Below are 9326 nucleotides of genomic sequence, written 5' to 3'. Positions count from 1 at the left end.
ATCCACTCATCTAAAATGTAAACTTCCATTTGTAAAACATGTTTTAATAGCTTTTAGAAAGTCATGACAAATGGCTGGAGGAAGGCATAATGAAAGTCAAAAATTGTTATTAACTACTTTGGATATAAGTGAGTTTAAAATAAACTTCCTGAGTTTTATTACTGTCATTATTACTATTAGCAGTTGTATTAATATTTACTTGAATCTAATATCTTTAATAAAAAAAATTTTAAACCCAGAGAAGTTTTTAGTGTTGCAATGGCTATTAGAATTTTGTCTTCTTTCCACAGAAGCTCACAGTGACAAGCTCAACCAAATAATAGAGATTCTGACAGTTTCTAACTCTAAACCTGTATGTCTCAGCATGTGTCTGTCATCATACTTGCCTGGCCACCCACTCGAGGGGACACGGGGTAAGTTCTGTCTGTCTTAGGATTCGTTGTATTTAACCCACTTTACCACAGCCCCTGTAAATTCCCACAAGTTTTTCTAAAAAGAATAATCACCTTAATTTGTAAATTCCTTAAGGGGAAGGATTTTGTATCCTTTTTTCCTTAGTGACTATGAAGTTTCTTCTCTAGGTTTGATGAGTGATCATTAACTTTGATGAAAAGAAAGAGGGACCAAAGTGAACCTGTCAGTCATCACATCAGTTGATAAGCAAACTGAAGATGATTTAAAGTGATAAATCCTGAGGTAAATAGGTAGATGCTTCACATTTTCAGTCACACACAGTTTCCAAGTCACATCTAGAATTGGCGAGCAACGCCTATATATGCAGGGTCCATTGTTGCCAAAAAAGCCACAACCACAGTGATGAAGCTTATAAACTTGATGAAGACATTCACATCAATTCTGTTTATATTTATTGAGTGCATACTAGGCCCAGCACTATTATGGGCACTGTGAGAAATATTAAAAACTCAGCCAGGCGCAGTGACTCATGACTGTAATCCCAGCACTTTGGGAGGCCAAGGCTGGCGGATCACTGAGGTCAGGAGTTCAAGACCACCCTGGCCAACATGGTGAAACCCTATGTCTACTAAAAATACAAAAGATTAGCTGTTGTGGTGGTGTGTGCCTGTAGTCCCAGCTACTCAGGAGGCTGAGGCAGAAGAATCGCTTGAACCCAGGAGTCGGAGGTTGCAGTGAGCCAAGATCCCACCACTGCACTCCAGCCTGAGTGACAGAGTGAGACTTCACCTCAAAAAAAAAAAAATTCAATGAGACTCTATAAAGAAGACATAACTAACAATTCAAGAGAGTTAGCCCAAAAGATAACGGTGTCTGTGGACTTGTTTCTTGTGGTTTCCCAACTTTCTAGTCTTAGGACCCTTTTAAACTCTTAAAAGCTACTGAGAACTCCAAAGATCTCTATTTATGTGGTTACATCTATCAATATTTAGCGGTTAGAAATTAAAACTAAAAGATTCTTTAATATGTAGTAACTTATTTTAAAATAAGAATAAGCCAGGGGTGGTGGCTCACACCTGCAATCCCAGCACTTTGGGAGGCCGAGGCAAGTGGATCACTTGAGGTCAGGAGTTCGAGACCAGCCTGGTCAACATGGTGAAACGCCATGTGTACTAAAAACACACAAAAAATTAGCCGGGTATGATCTCAGCTACTCAGGAGGCTGAGGCAGGAGGATCACTTGCACCCAGGAGGTGGAGGTTGCAGTGAGCCAAGATGGCACCACTGCACTCCAACCTGGGCAACAGAGCAAGATTCCATCTCAAAAAAATAAAACAAAATAAGAATGAACCCATTGCCTGTTAACATAAATAACATATTCTTATAAAAAAAGAACTATATCTTTTAAAACAAAAAAAAAATAGTGAGACTGATGCGGAAGCTCAATAAGTTACTCTCATAGAAGTAGAGGATAGAACAGGGGGATCGAGAGGCTGGGGAGGAAGGAGGGAGAGGAGATGACAGATTGGTTAGTGGATACAGGATTACAGCTGGATAGGAGAAATGAGCTCTAGTGTTCTTTAGCGCTGTAAGGTGACTAGTTAACAATAATTTGTTCTATGTGTTCAAATAGCTAGAATGTTTCAGCACAAAGAAATGATCAATGTTTGAGGTGATGGATATGCTAATTATTTGATTTGATCATTACACATGGCATAAAGGTATTGAAATATCACACTGTACCCCACAGAGATGTACAATTAGTATATGTCAATTAAAAATTAAAAAGAGATTAACATCAACTAATAATAAAATGGAACAATCATAAACAGAAAAAACAACATATCATAGGGAGAAGGATTGGGAGGAGGGAGGTGCATATGGTCATGAAAGGACAACAGGAGGGACCTTTGTAGAGAAGGAACTTCTCAATATCTTTACTGTGGCAGAAGAAACATGAAACCACACATGCATTAAAATTGCACAAAACTAAATATACACATGCATACAAAAAGATAGAGTCACTCTCTCCCCAGGCTAGAATGCAGTGGTGCAATCATAGCTCACTACAGCCTTGAACTCCTGGGCTCAACTGATCTTCCTGCCACAGCTTCCTGAATAGCTGGAATTACAGGCATGAGCCGCAGTGCTCAACACACTGTATTATTTTCTACAATTTTCTGCAAATCTACATGTATCACAAATTTAAATTTTTAATTTAAAAAATCTGTGAGAAAACTGGCATTGTTTTATATTTTTGCAAATTTCCTTAATATCTGGCTTACTAGAGGACAGCTGGACTCTCAAATCCACTTGTGCATTCAATCTGTTACAAGGTATGCTTTTGGTTGAAGTATATGAAGAAAATTCAGCCTCACACAGATATGCAATTGAAAGGAGGGTAAGCAGTATAATAGCCATTTCAGATCATCGGGATATTCTTCTCTGATAGTGCACCAAACCTGAACAAGTGGTAGTTTCTTAAAGATGGGCTGCAACGTGGAATCTAAAACCATTACATTAAAATCCATTAGTCTTCCTTACATTTTGAATTTTGTTTGTGTATTAGCCCATTTTCATGCTGCTGATAAAGACAGACCCAAGACTGGGCAATTTACAAAAGAAAGAGGTTTATTGAACTTACAGTTCCACGTGGCTGAGGAGGCCTCACAATCATGGTGGAAGGTGAAAGGCGTGTTTCACATGGTGGCAGACAAGAGAAGAAAGCTTATGCAGCGAAACTCCCATTTTTAAAACCATCAGATCTCATGAGACTCATTTACTATCACAAGAACAGTGCATTAAAGACCCGCCCCCACACATAATTCAATCACCTCCCACTGGGTTCCTCCCACGACACATGAGAATTGTGGGAGTTACAATTCAAGATGAGATTTGGGTGAGGTCACAGCCAAACCATGTCAATTTGCAACATCATGCATTGGTCTTTGGGAAAATATCAGCAGATCTTTGAAACAGTGACACTTCTAGTATAAATATCAAAACATTACATCCATTCATATGACCACTGTTCTCATTAGAAAAGCCTTTAAGTATTGCAAAGCTGCCAAGCTCATGGTGGCATATGCAAGTATCCCAAAATTCTAATTTTCACTTAAGAGCTCAAATTTTATCGTTGGCTATAAATACTGTCATTTGTTTTCCTTGTGATGTCAGACTCAGATTTCTCATTTTTTACAAAATGCCTGCCAAATATACAAGTCTGAATAGCCACAGCCTGTCTATCAGTTGGCCTTTCAAACAAATATGGTGTTCCATGGAAAAGCAGATAGTTGAGCTCACAGTTCAAACAATCATGAAAGTGCCTTTCCTCAGGAGCCTGCATTTATTCATCTAAAATGTAAGTTTCTGCTTGTAAAACATGTTTTAATAGCTGTGAGAAAGTCATGACGGATGAGTTGAAGCAAGACGATACTCACAAATTATATTGCCACTGTCTGGTGGGGAAAAATACAATGATCATTAGTACAGTTTAGTGCCACTGCCTCAACTGGTCCTAAGGCACCAAAAATTGCATCCAATATTGGCAGTCCAACTCCTTGCACACCTGCTCTCTCACAGCTTCTTTCTCAGTCTAGGCCAGCATCACCATGGTAGATGCCTTCCTGTGCACCTGGAAGCTCTCAGACAGCAAGAATTTTGATGACTACATGAAGTTAATCGGTGCAAGTTTTGCTATCAGGCAGGTGGCTAGCATGACAAAGCCTACCACAATCATCAAAAAGAATGGGGACATTATCACCTTAAAAACACAGAGCATGTTCAAGAACACAGAGATCAGCTTTAAGCTGGGGATGGGGTTCGATGAGACAACAGCAGATGACAAAAAAGGTCAAGTCCATTGTGACACTGGATGGAAGCAAACTTGTTCACCTGCAGAAGTGTAACGGGCAAGAGAGGACACTTGTGCCAGAGCTAAGTGATGGGAAACTCATCCTGACACTCACCCAGGGCACTGCGGTTTACACTCGCACTTATGAGAAAGAGGTATCGTCTGCCTGCGCTGTCACTGACTGTTCCTCTGTTACCCTTTGACTCAGCACCACATTGCCTCATTTATTTCCCCTGCATTTTGTATAAATCCACCTTGTTGAAGAATTCTTCTGAGGTCACGTGCCTCAGAAGACTTCAGATCCAGTTCTAGTTCCTGTTGTGTATGTGGTTTGCTTTTTAATGGCATTCAAAGTGTGCTCTGAGGTCAACAAAGCAGATCCAAGGCCAAAAAAAGAAAAATTGTCCAATATCAGTGCAAAGTCAACCTCGTGAAATGGGCAAATTGTGTCTTTGAATTATTATGAAAACAGCAAAAACTCTTTTCAGGTATAACTGAAAAGGTTTCAGGACCCCACTTTGAAAACTGCCGAGGCAGAAGAACCTACCACGCTAATTTAAGGATTTAATTTAATCATAATTTAAGGATTTAGGGTTCTTAGTGTCCCTTGACTTCATTAGCAGCACCAGTGACTATTAACTCAAGTATAGAATAATGTATTTAACATCATCTGATTATAGATTAATGCTTCTGTACCATTAAAATCACAGTAGTTTGCAATTGGCCACCACCGATATTGTTAGGTACCAGAATAAAATAAAAACCCCATTACCAATTCTCTTTTATTCTTAAAGGCAAAGCATTTTCTGGCCTTCTTCTTCTAAATTACCCCTGATGGATGGCTAGCAGGACAAGTTAGCTTTTCAGATTTCAGCAAGCTCTGCAGTGGTGATCAAAGAAAGAGAAGAGGCTTAAATGTCCCCAACCCCACTTAATAAGGTCAGAAAGACCGGAGCCCCAGCAGTCAGGATTCTTAAAGCCTTTTATCAAGTATGCTTCTGTGCTTGCCTTAGACTAATTTAAAAGCAAGAGTGTCAGAAAGTGAATCAGCAATTTACAGAAAAAAATGCCAGAAAGCGATTCTAACTTGGTTTTTAGCCCTATAGCCTTTTCCCTTATATTGCAAATATACCCAGTACAATAAGGGCTCTTAGGCATAGTGTATGGGGAAAAAAAGTGCATTCTACTGCTAAATGTTTTATTGCATAGGAACAAAAGAGCTTGAGTATTTTCATTATAAAAACAAACATCTGACAAAAAATATATATATAGGCTAAGAGGTTGATATGGTAGGTTGTGAAAGGGGCCAAGATCTCTTCAGGGTAAAGGAGTTCATTCAGCTTGGTGCTTATTCATCCCAGCCTGCATCTTCCTGCACCTTGTTACATCTATAGAAAAGCAACATTGCATCATAAAAGAGTGAGCTCCTTTAAAAAAAATGCACTTCCTTTTTTAAAACAGTTTATGATTTAAGCAGATAGCTTAGAGAGTTTCCACATACCCCCCCCACACACCCATGCAGTTTCTCCTCCTATTATTACATCTTGCACTAATGTGGTACAGTTGTTACAATTAATGATTCAATATTGATGTATTATATTAACTAAAGTTCATGGTTTACATTAAGATTTACTCCTTATGTCATACAGTTCCATGGGTTTTGATAAATGCAGAATGTCATGTATCTACTCCTATAATATTGTATAAAACAGTTTCACCACTCTCAAATCCCCTGTGTTTCACCTGTATTCATCCTTCTTCTCCCCACCCTCCCAACCCCTGGCAACCACTAATCTTTTTACTGTCTCTTTAGTGTCTTGATGTGATGGATTACATTAACTATATTTCAAATGTTAAATCAACCTCACATGCCTGGAAAAAATTCCACTTGGTTGTGGCATATTCTAATTTTTATATATTGTTGGATTCAATTTGCTAATATCTTTTGAGGATTTTTTATCTATTATCTATTTTCATGAGAAATATTGATCTATAGTTTCCTTTCTCATTGTGTCTTTATCTGGTTTTGGTATTAGGGTGATTCTGCACTCAAGAATAAGCCAGAAAGTGCTCCATTTGCTTCTATTATCTACAAGAGATTATAGAAAATTGCTATTATTTCTTTGGTAAATGTTTGGTAGATGTACCAGGAAAACCATCCAGGGCTGGTGTGTTTGTTTTTTTTTTTTTTGGAAGATTATTAGTTATTGACTTAATTTCTGTAATAGATATATGCCTATTCACAATATCTATTTCCCTTTGTGTGAGTTTCCCATATATTCCATATATTTCCCCTTGTACTGTGTGTCTTTCAAGAAATTGGTCCATTATATTTAAGTGTCAAATTTGGGGGGGTGGGGCATAGAATTATCTATAATATTCCTTTGTCACCATTTGAATGTCCATGGGATAAGTAGTAATGACACTTTTTTCATTTTTGATATAAGGAATTTGTATCTCCTCTCTTTTTCTTCATTTGTCTGGCTAGCAATTTTATCAACTTTATTGACTTTTTCAAGAAACCACACAACTTCCCTGTGACAAATGTACCAAACCAATAAAAGATGTTGATCATAGTGCAAACTAGGTAAGGATATATGGGAAACTCTGTACTAACAAGTTCTCTGTAAATCTAAAACTATTCTGAAGTAAAAGGATTGTTTAAATAAATAAAAATAGATACAAGCAAAATTCATATATGCGATGTATACAGTTCATAAGACACATGTAAAACATATCGACATTGACAAGAAAGTTTGAAATTGAGGTATACTTATACTTCAGGAAAAGGCATGGGTAGAAATACAAATATCAGTAGCATAAACAAGATATTGATACCACATACATCAAACCAAATAATATACCTTATTTTCACAGTCCAGTGAGATACTTATTAATTTTCTGACCACAATACAATAAAACTAGAAACTGACAACAAAATAAAATTTAAAAAGTATCTTCCTGGAAATAAAAATTTGATCTATAAATAATTCTTTCATCAAAAGGAAAGTAAAACTTGAATTATACATTCTTTAAGAATTAATGGCAGTAGGAATACTCCATAGAAAACTCAAAAAATATAGCCAATGTCACTTTCAATAGAAAATCCATTACTTTTAACATTGTTATCACATAAGAAAAATTTCAATTAAATCAAAAAAGCATTCAACTTAAGAAGCTAAGAAAACAAAATTAAAAAGGAGTAAATAATAATCAGAAATAAATTATTTAGAAAAAAATAAAAGCATCAGAATGAATAAGATGTACCATTGAATAGATGTTAAAATAAACTAACCTGTGAGCATAGAAAGCACAACTGCATAATATTGGGAATTTTTTAAAGAGTTTATAACCCTACATAGAGATCAGATTTTTTCATAAAGGAATACTGTGTAAAAAACTTATGACTATAATAATTGTAGGAAATTAAAATTAACAGAATTTGCTCAAGAAGAGATAGAAAAACTATTTTTTTAATTGAAAACACAGGTAAAGATTTACACCCTGAAAGTGGATAAGGCCTGATTAATTTTATAGAAAAGTTACAACAAACATTCAAGACATAGATAATCTCTGTGATATTTATGGGTTTTAGACAAAGAAAAAATCTGAAACATTCCCATTTTTTTAAGACTTACATAGCTCTGATCCCAAAACTCGATCATGACAACAAACAGAAATAACTGCCTTATAATTTTGTTCCTGAATATTTATCCAAGAGAAAAATTTAATATTGGCAAATATTTTAGTAGCCAAAAATAAAAAAGCAAATATTCATGTATTATTCATACAATAAAGAGATAATGCATATAATTAAGAGTTTTATTTTAAGAATGCCAAGATTGTTCAAACTGAGAAAATCATTTATAAAAGTTACCATGTAAATTGGTCAAGAGAAAAAAAAATTAGCATCTCTGTAAATTCCAAAAATGCTTTTGATAAATATTCCTACTGATCAAAATATTCAGTAAAATAGGAATGGATGGATACCTCCTTATCATGATACTTATTTCTCTCTCTCTCTCTCTCTCTCTCTGTGTGTGTGTGTGTGTGTGTGTGTGTGTGTGTGTGTCTGTGTGTGCATCTATGTGCCTGTAATCAAGAGTCAAACATGCTTCAAATTAATCAAGAACCAGAAAGTTTTCCTCAATCACCATTTACATTTAACATTGAACAATCTAATCAATGCAATTGCACAGAAGGCCACAATGAGTCTATATTGGAAAGAAAGTAGGAGAATTATATTTACAGCTGAAATAATCAGAGCTTAGTAAAGTGGAAGCTTACTAAACCGATATGTGGAAAATCAATTGCTTTCCTATAGACAAATAACAGTTAAAAATTTTAGTACAAGCTGCACATGCCTGTGTCCAATAGCAACAAAATCATGAAATAGCTATTTGGGAAGAGCCAGTTAGCTCCTAGATGACTTCAGCTGCCCTCCCTCAGGGAGTCAGCAACTCTGGCTCAGCAGAAAGCTCTAAGCCTCTACAGGCAACTTCCCAAGTAATTAGTGGGTAGGCACCAATCACTTCTCACACTAGCAAAGCTGTGATTTCACTTGCAAAACCTAGGTCCTGCTAACTTGATTTCGACTCTGCCCCTTCCAACTCCTCTACAAGCACAGAAGGCAGTAGAAATACCAGGGTTCCTCTCCTGGAGTTAAAACCCCAGTGCATCCTGTTCTTGAGTGAATGATGCCATGCCTCCTGCTGGCCCTGAGTCTGAAGCCTTCCTCACAGATCTGCATCAGCCTGTCCTGTGTGTCATTTTCTCCACCCTTTGTGAACCAGTTAGAATTTGATCAGGGAAGCAGAACTACTGCAAATATTAAGGAATAAGACATTTATTATCTGAATTGCGCCTTAGAAAATTGTGAGAGAAACTAGGAAAGTGGAGCTCTGAAAGGGATCAGAGAAAAGTCACTCCCTATCCCTGAGGTGGGTACATGAGTCAGAGCTTGCAGGATGTGAGGCACACGCAGCTGCTGCAGAGGAACCCAAAGTGGGACTGGTGCGGAAGTCCATGGAAGGCTGGTGCCTCCTCATGGTTGTCACTG

The 9326-nt window shown here is 37.0% G+C and overlaps 1 pseudogene; it reads left to right on the top strand.

Annotated features, from left to right (window-relative positions):
- Positions 1-4025: 4025 nt before the first annotated feature.
- LOC100615109 (fatty acid-binding protein, heart-like) lies at positions 4026-4470 on the top strand (annotated as a pseudogene).
- Positions 4471-9326: the final 4856 nt, after the last annotated feature.

This window comes from Pan troglodytes, chromosome 14 (genome assembly GCF_028858775.2).
Source record: "Pan troglodytes isolate AG18354 chromosome 14, NHGRI_mPanTro3-v2.0_pri, whole genome shotgun sequence".
Taxonomy (NCBI): domain Eukaryota; kingdom Metazoa; phylum Chordata; class Mammalia; order Primates; family Hominidae; genus Pan; species Pan troglodytes.
This window is presented reverse-complemented; position numbering and strand designations above follow the sequence as displayed.